We start from the raw sequence: 15,235 nt of genomic DNA on the forward strand, positions 1-15,235 counted from the left end.
CTGACTCTCAATCCACTGAGCTACCCAGCTGCCCCCCAGACTTTTCTTTTTTTTAATGTAGAGCTCAAAGTGGTAATCAAAGCCTCAACACGGTATATTTCCTTAAGATTAAAAACTACTAGAGATGAAAGGTTTGGGCCATCGGGTCCCCCTAGGCCAAGATTTCTTAACCATTTTTGTATTATGGGCCTCTTTGGCAGTCTGAAGATCCAGTCTCTTTAGAACAATGTTTTTAAATGCACAAAATAAAGTAAAACTTTTATAAATAACTTAATCTTTATAAATATTTATATACTTTATATATGTATATTAAATATTATATATTATATATATAAATCTTTATGAATATAAAACTTTATAAATAACTTAATTTGTTTGCCTCAGTTTCTTCATCTTTAATGGAAATAATAATAGCACTGTGAGGATAGTATAACAAATGTTATTAACATTTAGCGTAGTGGCTAGAATATAGTAGATGCTCTTTAAATGTTAGTTATCATTCTTATTAAAAGGTAATTGAGAAAATACCAATAATGCAGATTAAACATAAAAGTATGTCCCACATACTTTTTTTTGTTTTTTTGCCAGTTGTTAAACACTGACCAAAACATCCCTGGTAGAAAGGAACTATAGCATAATTGGAATAATGGAAATTTTTCTTTGATTTCCAAACAAGCTCTACATCACCAATTGAAAAATAAATTTTTTTATATTTATTTATTTATTTTAACCTTCCATCTTAGAATCAATAGTGTGTATTAGCTCCAAAGCTAAGTCATTTTTTAAAAAAACTCAACCTAAATGACTTCTATTTTTATCCTGGAATTAACTTTGGCTCATGGTGGGTTTCTGAGCTATTGCACAGGAATGCTTCTTTCCACCTTCTTAGTCCACCTTGGCAACTGGGCAAACAACACCGCAGGATCGCAGGATCCTCGGATGGTGGGCCTCTCTGGTCACCTGGGAACGATGAAGGCAGGTCTGGATAACATGAAACCTAATGATCTCTCCCAGTGGGTAGCTGGTCTCCATTTGCCAAGTTCCTTCCTGTGTGCCTCCCTGGTCTGTCCCTGTCCCCCGGGGCTGGACCACCTGTCACCCTGTGGTTTCACTGCGAAGGGAGCAGAAGCTCAGCGGTTGATTCCTGTGTTTGAAGTCATCTGCCCTCCCACACCCGCCTAACACAGGCGGTCCCACCTCCGGAGATGATTGACAGAGAAATAAAGGTCCCAAGTTTCCGAAGCCGTTTTAAATTTCAGGGAAATCGCTAGAAGCTGTTAAGGAAACGCAGGGTGGCCAGACACCTGATGTGCAGCTGATGGGTCTTTCAAGAGCGTCATTGTGATGTGTCATCTAAGGAAAAGGACTGAAATAGCTAGACTCTCTGGAACCAGAGGGTCAGGTCCAAGCAGAACGATCGCAGCTTTTCATCCGTGCAGACTATAATCTTCTGAGCTCCCTATAGAGTTTTACATTCAGAGGTCCTGAGGCGTGAAAGCAATTAATCTCATAGCAGGACACTGAAATGAAGCATTCCTAATAAGGTGTGCTGGTCATGGCTAGCCTTTATAGAGCACTCTGGGACTTGCAACATCATCCCAAATCCATAACGTGCAGGAGGCAATCACTCAAGAGCCACCCTCTGAGTCAGGAAGATGAAAATTCAAATCTCTCCTCTGGCACAAACTGTGTGACTGTGGACAAGTCATTTACTTCTCTGAGGATCAGTTTCCTCACCTGGAAAGGGATGATAAAAGTATCTCTAATTCCTACTTCCCTGGGTTGTGGCAAGTCTCGAGTGGGATCCTGGAGAGCAATTAGGAATCATTCCCATTGGGTCATCTAACTGTCCATACCCTTTGACCCAGAAATACCACTGCAGCTAGGTCTGTCTTCCAAAGAGATCCGAGAAGCACTACTCATACAAAAATATTTATAGCAGCATGAAGAGATCCAAACCCTCCAAAAATTCGAGCATTGATTCTAATCACTTAAAAGAGAAGCCAAAGACTGGGAAAACGATTGGAAAAGGAGTTCAAGAATGGGGATGGAGACCCAAAGAGAAAATAAGAGACAAGCATAGTGTCAGGGAGACAAGTCTGACAGAGAGAGAGAGAGAGAGAGAGAGAGAGAGAGAGAGAGAGAGAGAGACAGACAGACAGACAGACAGACAGACAGACAGACAGACAGAGACACAGACAGAGAGAGACACAGACAGAGAGAGACACAGACAGAGAGAGACAGACAGAGAGACAGACAGAGAGAGAGAGACAGAGACAAAGAGACAGAGACAAAGAGACAGAGAGAGAGCATGCTTATCTCTGAATGGTTTATTGTAACTTTCACATCATTGGGGGTTTCAGGGTATCCTCCATCCAAAGTTTTTACACAATATTACAAGTTCAATTATGAAGATAATTGAAACAGGTGGTAAAACAAAAGTTGAGCCAGGTGGCAAGGAAGAAGCTTATTTGAAAGTCCTTCCTGGCTTAAGTCAAACCTTCCTCTTCCCAGAACCCTGGTCAAAACTTATTCAGATGTTAAAGGTAAACCCTAAAGATTCAAAAAGACCTTTTCAGCCTGTCTGCCAGCTGCAGTTTTCAGCTAAAGCTTAATTTTTAAGTTCAACAATTTTTTACAATCCTAATCCAATTGAAGGTCCCAGTACATATCAACCATGTGAAATATTAAAAATATATCCAGATAAGTCTGATCCATCAGCTTTTGAATGCATCTCTAATATCTTCATAATTTATTAAATCTGAAATCTTTCACAGCAACTTTTGTTTGCTGTTTGGCAAAGAACTGGAAATGTAAGGGTTGTCCATCAGTTGAGGAATGACTGCACACGTTGTGATGTATGATTATAATGGAATACTATTGTACCATAAGAAATGATGAACAAGATGATCACAAAAAACCCTGGAAAGACTATGTGAAACAATACAAAGTGAAGTGAACAGAACCAGGAAAAAGTTATACATGATAACAGCAATAATGCATGATGGCTAACTGTGCAGGACTTAACTATTATCCGTATTACAAGGTTCTAGGACACTGTCAAGGGACTCACACCAAAAAAGGACCCAGAGAAGGAACTGATGGAGTCTGAATGCAGATTGAAGTATGCCTTTCTTAACTTTATTTCTTCCATTAATTTTTCTCTACTGTGAGCAATATATGTCTTCTTTCACCAGATGAACAAAAATATGTGGTGTATGTAACACATGTGCAACCTATAACATATTACCTGCTGTCTTGGGGAAGGGAGAAGGGTGAAAGGTTAGGAAGAAAACATGGACTGCAAAATGTCAGAAAACAATTCTTTTTAAATGTATCAACACATACAAAAAAGAAAAAAAAAGAAAGGAAACAAAAAAGGACTCCAATGAGATCATGCACATAAAATATTAAGGTGCTATAGAAATGTCAGTTAATTTTGTAACCCTATATCAGCACTATTACAAAGAGGAAAAATTCTTCCCCAGAATCCACAGGACTAACTTTGTTGAACTGAGATTTCTGGGACTATTTTGTGGAGCCTTCTGGGAGAAAAATACCAAAAGAGGAATGATCTCAAATGATCTAGCCATTACCTATCAAGCCAGCTGGAATGATACAATGGAGATAACTGGGCTGAGTCAGGAAGGATTGAGTTTGAAACCTGCCTCAGACACTTACTAGCGGTGTGCCTCTGGGCAAATCACTCGACTTCTTTCTGTTTCTCACTCTTTAAAATGGTATTGATGTCCTATAAGAGTACTTCCAACTCTAAACCTATGATCCACAAACCCAAGTTTGAAGTAGGTACTTATCCCTTATTACATCTTTATTATTCTTACTGTTCTTCCACATACTTCTGAGTCTCCCATATAATATTCCTTCCTAAAGTCCTCCTATAATTGGTCATCATGACACAAAGGTGACCCTGGGTTCTTGAAGGCTGTACTTGTTATAAGTACAAGTTCTAGCAAGTCCTACCCAGTTGGAAAGGCTTTGAGAATGGCTGTGATGGCAGATTATGGGTCTATCTAAAACCTAATTTAGCTAAAAAATTAGCTAAATTCTAAGAGGTTCATCACCAGAAGATTAAACACCACCCATAATGGTTTCAGCATTGGTTCCTCAGAAAGCATATCCATTGAAACAAAAAAGAGTTATATTATTCATTGGCGGGGAGAGTATTCTCAACTATAAAATTATGGATTCTTGAAGTATCAAACTACTCCTCAAAATATCGTATTATTATTCATTGTTTACACAGATATCATCATAACCATTGCACAGATAATTGTGCTGAAACATTATGGCCTCTGCAGGACCCCAAGTGAAGAAAAGACCAATAATGCTTACTCTAAAGTAGTTTCTATGCTGATAGTGTAGAGAAAACTTGAATATCTCCAAGCTGCATGTTAAAAGACATGGAACATCAGTAAGTGAATGCCTTTGAATGAGGTCCAAAAAAGGGCCATCTTATATTGAATTTGCTAAAGAGGCATTTAGTTCTAGGGTTTAATGCTTAAAAGGTGTCAGAGATGAGAACTATCACAAAAAAATAACAAATAAGCCATGGAGCTTATATTTCTTTTTCAATGAAAACCAATGACAAATCATGGGGTGATGTTTTAGACTTGCACATGAATTGGATTTAATTTGAGGCAGAGTTGCACAAAGTCAACAGACTCACTCTCTCTTCCAAAGTCATTGAAGTCCAGTGGCAAGACAAAGTCAAGATGATTGACAGTGGCCTAGGATACAGTGGATGACCCTGGCATCTTCAGTGTCTGACAAAGCTCTAAGAGTTCCACAGAGCCTGCTTCGACTGCTGTCATGGCCATTGATACAAATTGTTCTCACCTGCCACTTCTGTCAGGAGAAGTCTGCACAGATAGACATCTCCCTAGACCACGCACAGAGGCATTTAATAAATGTAAGTTGGATGAATGAATGGTAAGGATTTTTTAATTGGAAAATCAGGAAAAGATAGTTAACAAGATGGCAGAATAGAAGCAGCACCAAAAAGCTATCACTAAATCACTTCCACCAATTCAAGCACATGCAGAATATCCCACTCCGAACTCTACATGGCTGCTTTGCATTGGTCTCTTGGGTTCTCCTCACAAAAAAGACACATTCTACCATATCTGCCCACTCTGCAGAAAAGAGAAGGTGTGGAATTTAAATAAAACTGCCAGTCTAGATATAAGAGTTTAGGTGTCCTTGGATGAGATAAAGATTCAAAAACACAAGATCAATACCAATGGTATCTCAGGTGCACAGAATCATATATTTAGTCCTAGAAAGCATCTTATAGGTTAATGAAACCACCTTCCTTATTTGACAGATGAGAAAATGGTGGCCTATCAGAGTTTAGTAGCTAACCTAAATTCATAAAAATAGTGAGATAGAATTGAAAGTCAGGTCCTTTCACTCCACATCCAGTGTTTTTCTCACTATATTATGCTACCTATCATAATATCTCACTATATTATGCTACATATCAACAATTTGCCACATAAAGGGGAAAGACCTCTGGAAGGAAAGCCAAATGAGGGATTGGATATAAGTCCAATCCTGCTTTGATATCCAAAAACAGCTAGAAAGGCACTATGTAAAATAAAGAAAAACGTATGACTAAAAGATGAGAACATGCAAGATAACTAAAGAAAAGAAGGCGGCTAAAATTAGACCCTTTCTATTATTTAAAAATAAAAACAAAAGTAAATAACAACTTACAAAAGTATAGAACAAGTTCTTTTCAAGAAAAAAAAGAAGAGAACCTGATACCAAAATGAGTTTAAAAATGAGAAAAGAAGTAAATACAATGAATAAATATTATGTGAAGTAAAACAGACTCAAAAATACATGATAAAAAGGAATTCTTCAGATATAGCAATAAAAAATTAAAGGCAAAAATTAATATAGTATTATAGATCTTGAAGGAAAAAAATTTAAAAAACAAGAAAATATAAATGTTAGAACTAACACAGTGATCTTGTTTTCCTGATTGGTGATTTTCTAGATTGAGAAAGGGCAAAAAAATAGAGAGAAAGAAAATAACATTATGTTTTGAGGAGAGAAGATATGTGGGGGGAAACAGGCATCATAACAGTGAAAGCAATCAAATTTCAGGAATAAATATTAATTTAATAGAAGATTAAAAACATAAGTCAATGAAGGAAACCACAAACTTTCAAATTATAACTCTATATGAATGTATTTAAACTCTAATAAAATTAAAGTGAATTATAAAATAGATAACAAATGAAAACCCAACAATTTGCCACATATAGGAAATACATTTAAAGTACAAAGAAACACAAAAATTGCAAATAAGTGGCAAGCATAAAATGTTGTTATTAGTGGTAGGTATAGGGAGATATAGGGTGTTTTGGGTAGTAATTATAGATAGTTATAGGTAGTTATAGGATAACTAATATAGGCATTAGGAAATTTTCTTTCTCTACCTCTTTCCTAAATTTTTCTCCTTTACTATATTCATTTTACTATATTCTTTTATTATCTCTATTTTAATTAAACTAAATTGTTAATTGTTAAAAGCTATTAGAAGTTTTCTTTTCTCTGGGTGAAAGGGATAATATTAATTTACAACTTTACTATATTCTCATTAAAATTTAAATTATTAAAAGCTGCTCTCTTATTCTGTCAAAACCCCTATTTTAACCCTTTACAGTAGGGTTATTATTATTCAAATCCAGAGTTTTATGATTAATAACACCATCTAGAGAAATTATGTGATGCTTTTACATTCTGTGGTCTGTGATTATCTCTATTTTATCCTGTATATATATATATGTATATATACATATATATACATATATATATATCTTGTCTATATATATAATTGGCATGTTATCTCCCCATTAAGCTGTGAATTCCATAAGAACAGGGATTATTTTGGTTTTCTTGGTATCCTCAGCACTTACCACAGTGCCTGGCATATAGTAAGTACTAATAAATGCTTGTTAACTTGTTGAACTGACTCTAAATTTAAAAATAGTACTTTTGGAAATTTGGCCATTAGAGTAAAGCATGTCCTAGTACACTTGTGAAGAGCAAATGTTAGACCTCCTACCTTTAGCAATTAACATTTCCTCCATCATTGAACTATATTGGTTCAGAAAAACAAAAGCAAAGAAACTATTGACTCTTAATTCTACAAATATTTATAGGATATCTTCTATGTATAAGACATTCACATTAAGCACTACTAGATAAATAGCATTTTTTAAAGTCTTGTCTTCAAGAAGTTTACATTTTACCAGAGGGAGATGGCATATACACAAATATATACAAGGTAGTATGTGATCATTAAATATGAAAAATAGATTAAGATGCAATTAGGTAGAGGTCACTGCTTTGCTGGAATTGAAATAAGACAGATTACTAGCCCTCAAGGAGTTTTTAATTAAAAAGGAGAGATTACTAACATACATTCCCACCAAAAAATAACAAAAATAGCATAGTACTAGTGCGAATTAATGAATATAAATTAAAAAATCATGCCAAGAGTTTTGAGGAGAAAATGATCCCTTCTAGCAGTGGTAATAATGGGAAGGAAAAGAAAGTGGTCTCAGGCTTTATGGAGAAGATAGAACTTGAGCTATTTCTTCAAGAATAAAACATAGAATCTCATAGTTGGAAGGATATCAGAGGTAATGAAGGTCAATTGTACCTGTATAAGAATCTCATATACATCATCTTGGAGGACAGTGATCATCTAGTCCCATGATCTAGTGGTGAACCTATGGCACGTGTGCCAGAGGGGATGCTCAGAGCCCTCTCTGTGGACATGCACACCATCTCCCCAGCACAGAGTTCACCAGAGTTTACTACTAGAAAGCCAGAGGGATGTGGGGCCAGACTGCTCCCCTCTCCCTCCCCTAAGAACATTTCTCACATCACCTGCCCTTCTAAAAGATTCACTATCACTGATCTAGTCTTTGTTCAAAGATCTCCAATGAAAGATGGATGTGTTCAGACTTAAAGTCAACCATATGAATTTGAGAAGTTGGAGACCTGTAGTCTATCATTCACAGCTAAATGCTAACAAGAAAAATTTCTGCATCAGAAAAGGTGATGCCAAGAATAAGATTAGCCCCAGCCTGGCTTTCTATAAAGCCTCTATCTTTCTTGAGGGGCACATTGCAAAGTGAGGTGAAATGTAAAAGATAAATGTAAATGTACCTAATCACCTAACTATCAAATTGCATCATATTCTCATGGCTAAACCTCAGCCATGTTGGCAGAGTAGCAGGAAGAAGTTCAGAAAGCTCCTTTCCTCTGCCACAATGAACCAGAACAAATTCTAATTAAAGAATGCAAGAAAAAAGTCACAGGGTATCATTTTCCAAACCAGATTGGCATAAAGAAACAGAGAAGTCTGAGGACACTTAGGATGGGACCCAAGAACTTGACCGAAGGACCACTACTGGTCAAGAACTCCCTTTACATGACACTCAAGAAGTAGTCATATTCCTTCTTCTTGAAAAACTCCAGTAAGGGAGAGTCTAATACTGCTTAAGCAAGTTTTTCCTTACCTAGAGCTGAAAGCTATCTATTTCACAATTCCACCAGTAATGCATTAGTGTCCCAATTGCCACATCTCCTCCAACATTTATCGATTTTCTTTATCGTCATATTGGCCAGTCTGATTTGTGTGTAGTGGTATCTCAGAATTGTTTTAATTTGCATTTCTCTAATCAAGAGTGATTTTTTCATATGATTATTGATAGTTTTGATATCTTCATCCAAAAACTGATTATTCATATCCTTTGACCATTTGTCAGTTAGGGAATGGCTTGTATTCTTATAAATTTGACTTAGTTCTTTATAAATTTGAGAAATTGGACCTTTATCAGAGACATCTGTTACAAAAAAATTTTTTCCCAGTTTGTTAGTTCCCTTCTAATCTTGGTTACAATCGTTTTGTTTATGCAAAAGCTTTTTTATTTTAATATAATAAAAATTATTTATTTTACATCTTATAATACTCTACCTCTTGTTTGGTCATAAATTCTTCACTTCTCCAAAGATCTGTCAGGTAAGCTATTCTATGTTCTTCTAATTTAGTTATGGCATCACTCTTTATATCTAAATCAATTGCCTATTTTGACTTTATCTTGGTATAGAGCAGTGTTGGTGAAGTACTGGCACATGTGCCCAGCTGGCACTCAGTGAACTACTCTGTTCCCCCTCTTCCCAGTGCCCAAGGACATTTTTTGCATGGCCCACCCCTCTGTCTAGCCACCCAGAGCAAGGACTTCCTCTCTCCACTCTCTCTGTAATGGGGGGGAAGGGCTCACAGAGAGTTAGAATTTGCCCTCTGCACACTTGAACTCAAATACCATTAGCCAACACTAGTATAGGGTGTGAGATATTGATCTATACCTAGTTTCTGCCATACTGTTTTCCAAGCAGTGAGTTCTTATTCCAAAAATTGGCATCTTTGGATTTATCGAACGCTAGGAAGCTATGGTCATTTACCCCTGTATATTGTGTATCTAATCTATTCTATTGATCTGCCATTCTATTTTATTATTTTAATTATTTCTGCTTTATAGTACAATTTGATATCTGGTTCTGCTAGGCCACCTCCCTTCACATTTTTTTCATTAATTCCCTTGATATTCTTGACCATTTATTCTTCTTGTTTAATTTTGTTATTATTTTTTCCAGTTCTTTAAAATAATTATTTGGTAGTTTAATGTGTATGGCACTGAATAAGCAAATTAATTTAGGTAGAATTATCATTTTTATTAAACTAGCTTGGTCTACCTATGAGAAATTAATATTTTCTAATTCTTAGATCTGATTTTATTTGTGTGAAAAAAATGTTTTGTAATTTTGTTCATATAATTCATGGGTTTGTCTTGGCAAGTAGATTCCAAGTTATTTTTTATTGTCTAGTTATTTTTAAATGGAATTTCTCTTTTTATCTCTTGATGCTAAACTTTGCTGATAATATATAAAAATGCTCATAATTTATGTGGATTTTTGTAATCTGCAATTTTGCTAAAATTATTAATTTAAATATTGTCTTCTTAAAACTAAACAAGTTCCTTCAGCCAGTTCTCCATCTTATAAAGTCCATAAGGCCCTCATTATTCTGAAAAATCTATTCTAAACATGGCAAAAAAAAAGGACCATTTATAGTGAGTGGTCCTTTAACCAAGAAATAAAATGAAATTCTTCATACTGGTTTGAATAGATCATTCACCTGCTCAAAAATGTTCAGAATCTCCCTATTCCCTTCAGGATAAACTACAAACCCACAGTTATCAGCAATGTGGATCCTACCACCATTTCTAGCCTCCCTTCATATTGTATCCTACGTTGAACTCTATGTTTTGGCCAACCTGATCTCTACATGTTTCCCAAGCAAGACCCTATATCTATCTCTTTCTTCTATGTACTACTCACAGGTAAGTGAAAGACTTCTCTCCATCTCTGCCTCTCAGATTTGTTGTCTTCTCTCAGTGCCCAGCTTAAGTACCAACTCTTCTAGTCTTCCCTGATTCTCCATCCCAATTGTCAGTGCTCTCTCCCTTCTCAATTTAGCTCACTTATTTTTGTCCTTTCCCTACAAACAGAACATGAGCTTCATAAGGAGCTGTATGTTGGGCTTCTTTTAATTCTTTGTTCCCAGCATTCAACACAGTGTCTTGTGCATGGTTAGCACTTATTTTGTCAAATTAAATTGAATACTATAAAATTCTGCTGCATGTTTTCCCATAAATGGTCACATGGTGACATTTAGTAAATGTTATCAAAAGTAACTGAATTGAATGGAATGAAATACAATCTGCCTAGGACTGGTACTTGCAGCCATCCAAAATAGAGTCAAGCTATCAAATAGGACAGAAACTGTGCCCTTAAGCATTATATTGATCTTGTAAACCATGAGCCTTTCCAGGTATTCATTTGCCTTAGAAATTTTGCCATGACTAATACAACAAAAGTTGAAAACAATAGATTTGTCCATATTGAATCCTTGAAAAAATAAAATACTAAAAACATTTATATATTTGTATATAATAATAAATCAAATATTAATATGTATAATTATATAGTATATATTAATAATATTAATATCAAAGGCCCATAACCCAAATCCCCTCCATAAGTCTAGAGTCTCAAACTCTGCTTCTCAAAATTTCTTTCACCAATAGTGTCTGGCACATAGTAGGTGTTTAATAAATGTCTACTGAATGATTGATTTTTGTCTTTTCTGTTTTGCACTATTCCCAGCTAAGTATGGAGCTGTTAGAGAATCCCTACCAGTCCCTATCATCAACTGTCAATGTCCATCATCTTTTTTTTTCTTTCTTTCTGGTTAATTACATTACTGGGAAATGTTGACATTCCAAGAAAAGATTATGTCCTTGTTCCACATATAATCTCTTTTAAATAAGTTTTTTTAAAATGCCAACTTTGCCAATGAAATCTTTTATAGGGAAATTATAAGAGTAACAAAAAATCTCCCAGGAGCAAGTTCTAAGAGAAAATTGGTTTCTCATTACATTAAATTCATTAGAACAATAACTCTAATGGAAGGTTTTTTTATATGTTTTTTAAATTCCTCATAATTTCAAGAATTATTCTTTATGTCTGACTAGAGAGAACTAAAAGTAAAGAGACAAAAAATGTCAATGAGCAGTAAGTGACAGGAATAGGATAAGATGACTGAACCACAAAAGCCAATAACCCATCCTCCTGATATCTAGGGAATAAAGGATTGTAATATTGGTAAGTGGCAGATCTGGGCAGACAAGAGATTCTGAGAAAATACAGAATGGTAGGCAGCATGCTATAGTAGAATGTAGGCTCATTTAGGGATCAAAAGAACATGTTAAATATGGGGCTAACCACTTTCTAAGTATTAAATTGAATGAGGTAGTCATTTAATTTCTCTGGGCCTCATTCTCTTTAGCTGTAAAATGAAGGGTTTTAAGAGATACAGTTTGATTCTGTGGATAGAATGTTGATCTTAGAGTCAAGAAAACCTGGATAGGAATCCTTCCTAAGACTTTATGACCCTGAGCAAGTCATTAGCCTCTTTAAGCTTCTGTTTCCTCATATATGAAATGAAAGGGTTGAACACTATGACTTCTGCAAAATTTGAAGTCCTATAAAAATGAGAGTTATTACCATTATTGTTATAATGTTTGAAATTGCTTTTATTTTGTAATGTCTCTTCTAGTTGAGAATCCTATGAAAATGGAGCAAGTACATGAGTTAGAATTTTAACCTCCCTCCTGTAACTCCAAAACCATTGCTTCAAATACATATTGGATCAATTAGCAATTTGTTATGATTCATAAGCTCCTTTTAAAAAAACTACTGGTAATCAATTTTATTAGATCACTTTTTTTCTAAATAACCCCAGGAACTAAGGAACTTGAAATTTTGATAGGGATAAATAGGATGGAGATGGAGTCTGGGAGGGTGGGGCCCTTTGGTGGTAGTACCATCTTGGACAGGTTATCTCCACTGGGAGTTTTCAGTAGCCAAAAGGGAATGTAAGGATTCCTGGGGTGGGAGGCAGAAAGAGCATCTCAAGAAGCCTAAAGACAATATTCAAATGCCTTGTAATTCCTAGAATGCTGGTTCTAATAGCTACTTTGGGGTTCCATCTTTGGTCCTTCCATAGAGTACAAACACCCATAATATAAAGTCAAGTTACCTCAACTTATGAAAAATTAGAGAAGCACAAGGGAATTCCTAGGTCCGTGGATACATTTTAAAGTTTTTTGATTGATAATTTTAGCTCCAGAATACAGATCTGGTAACACATCGCCATTCTTTGGTGGAAAGGTAGTGGACACTGGCTGTAGTGTTGCACATGCTGCCAGACATGGTCAACTGTATTGATCGGTTTTTGCTTAAATATATTTCTTTGTTCAAATGAAGGTGTCTGGAACATGGGAGAATATCAAAGAATCACTGCTGTGAAAGAAAAAAGGCTCTAATACATTTCTTTTAAAATATAAGTGGAGGATTCCAAGGTGGGCAACTCAGTAGTGCAATGGATAGAGCTCTGGACCTGGAGCCTTAGTACTTATTAACTGTGAGCTGCATGACCTTAGGAAAACTGCCTCAGTTTCCTTATCTGTAACATCAGTATAATAATAGCACCTAACTTACAGGTTTATTGTGAGAATAAAATGAAATAGCATTTGTAAAGTGATTATAAACTTTAAAACACTATATAAATAAATGCTAGCTAGGGGAAGCCTCTTATTCTCTTACAGAGCTCCCCCAGACCTAGCCAACCCAAATGAAGACAGAAAACAAAGAGCCTTTGAAGCTAAGTTCCAAAACGTTTGCCTACTCCCATCTCTCCCTCCCTCATATGCTTTTCCCTAGGCTTCCTTCCTTGGCTTTAAAGCTCATTGTTTATTGTGTACAGGCCATTGTTCTAGTCTCATACCTGGAATATCCTCTCTCCTCCCCTGAACCTGATAGAATCCCTCTCTTCCTTCAAAGCTCAGCTCAGGTATCACTTTCTACAAGAAGCCATCCCTGATCTCCCATTCTACTAGTGTCCACTCCCCCAAATGACCTTGTATTTAACTAGCTGGTTTTTATTTTCTTTCTCTCTCTCTCTCTCTCTCTCTCTCTATATATATATATATATATATATATATACACATACTTTTATATGCATCCTCCTAAGATCTTTAAGGTTAGGGATGGATTTATTTTTTTGTATCTGTATCCTTTTTGCCTGAGACATAGTAGGCACTTATGGCTGATGATACAAATTTTAATTAAGATACAATTCCTGGTTCTTACAATCTAGTGGGCAGTGGGGGGAGATACAATCCATATACAAATAAAAATTATATACAATGTCATGTGACAAGCATATTAGAAAGGTATGAAACCATGAGATCCATTGATGCTATCCAAGAGTTGAACACTGTCATCAACAAAGTGAATTTGGGAAGACTTATGGAGAAGGTAACCTCCAAACCAGGCTTTAAAAGAAGGGTAGGAATACAATAAACAAAAAGATAATCTGAGAGGGCATCCCAGGCAGGATAGATTTATATAAAACAATGCTCCTACACAGGTCACAAAATTACAAATAAGTTCAATAATAATTAAATTTAATAACAATTAAAATGAATAATTTATTAAAGTGAGATCAAAAAGAAAATTAACAAAACGCCCCAGCCTCCCACCACATCCAGTGCACTTCAAATTCTAGAAATAAAACCAACCATTTCACATTCCTCATTATGTATACAACACAGTAAAATTATTAATTCAAAAAGCAAGAGACAAGGAGGAGCAGGGGAAAACACCTGCTTTGAATTACCTATGGTTTTAGATTACCTATGGTTTTTTTTAATTAAAGAACAATAGAAGACATATCCATTGCTATAGACTAAGCAATGCTTAGATTAAAGGAACTGGATCATAGTATCAGAGATTTATGACCAGAATGAACCTTAGATATCTATAAAATATTTGAGTGTTATTATTATCCCAATTTTACAGATTAGAAAACATGGGCAAACATGTAAAGTGATGCTTGTTGACCTGAGATGGAGTCCTTTTGTGAGAGCTTTAAAGGAGTTACATTTTTTAAGGGCAGCTATCAAATCCTCATAGCTATTATATCGATATTAGGCAGAAAACAATATTTTATGTTCTTATTAAAGGAAACATGACATAGCGTTCTAGGATTGGCCTTGCCTCTCCCACATATTAGATTTATCCCCAGAGAAAGTCACCTAAGCTTTCATTGCCACAGGCAACTATCTAAAGCTATAAATTATGTTTACAATACACATCTTCATTGGTAGAAGGAGCTCCCACTCTGTGGCAGTTTTCCCACAGTGATGATATCCCAAGTCTGCAACAAAATTATTTGACAGCTCAGGTAAATCCATGGTCTTGGGCTAGCCATCTAATATAAGGCAATTGCCTCACCCTAGAGATAAAAAATTATGCTACACCCACAGAAGTCACTTGGTTGTTCTCATGGTTCTGGATGCATCCCAGTTCCTTCACCAACCCCATTTATCCTGGCTTTGACACTGCCATTCCAAATTACATCATCATGAAGTATGCTCATCTAAATATTAAGATTTTGAGGATAAATCCTCTTAAAATTCTTTTGTATTTTTTCTACAAATCTTAAAAGTGTAAAAATGCAGCAAAAATGATGAGAGCCACAACCATTTTTCTTCCTGCCTTGGTG

This window comes from Gracilinanus agilis, chromosome 4 (genome assembly GCF_016433145.1).
Source record: "Gracilinanus agilis isolate LMUSP501 chromosome 4, AgileGrace, whole genome shotgun sequence".
Lineage (NCBI taxonomy): Eukaryota > Metazoa > Chordata > Mammalia > Didelphimorphia > Didelphidae > Gracilinanus > Gracilinanus agilis.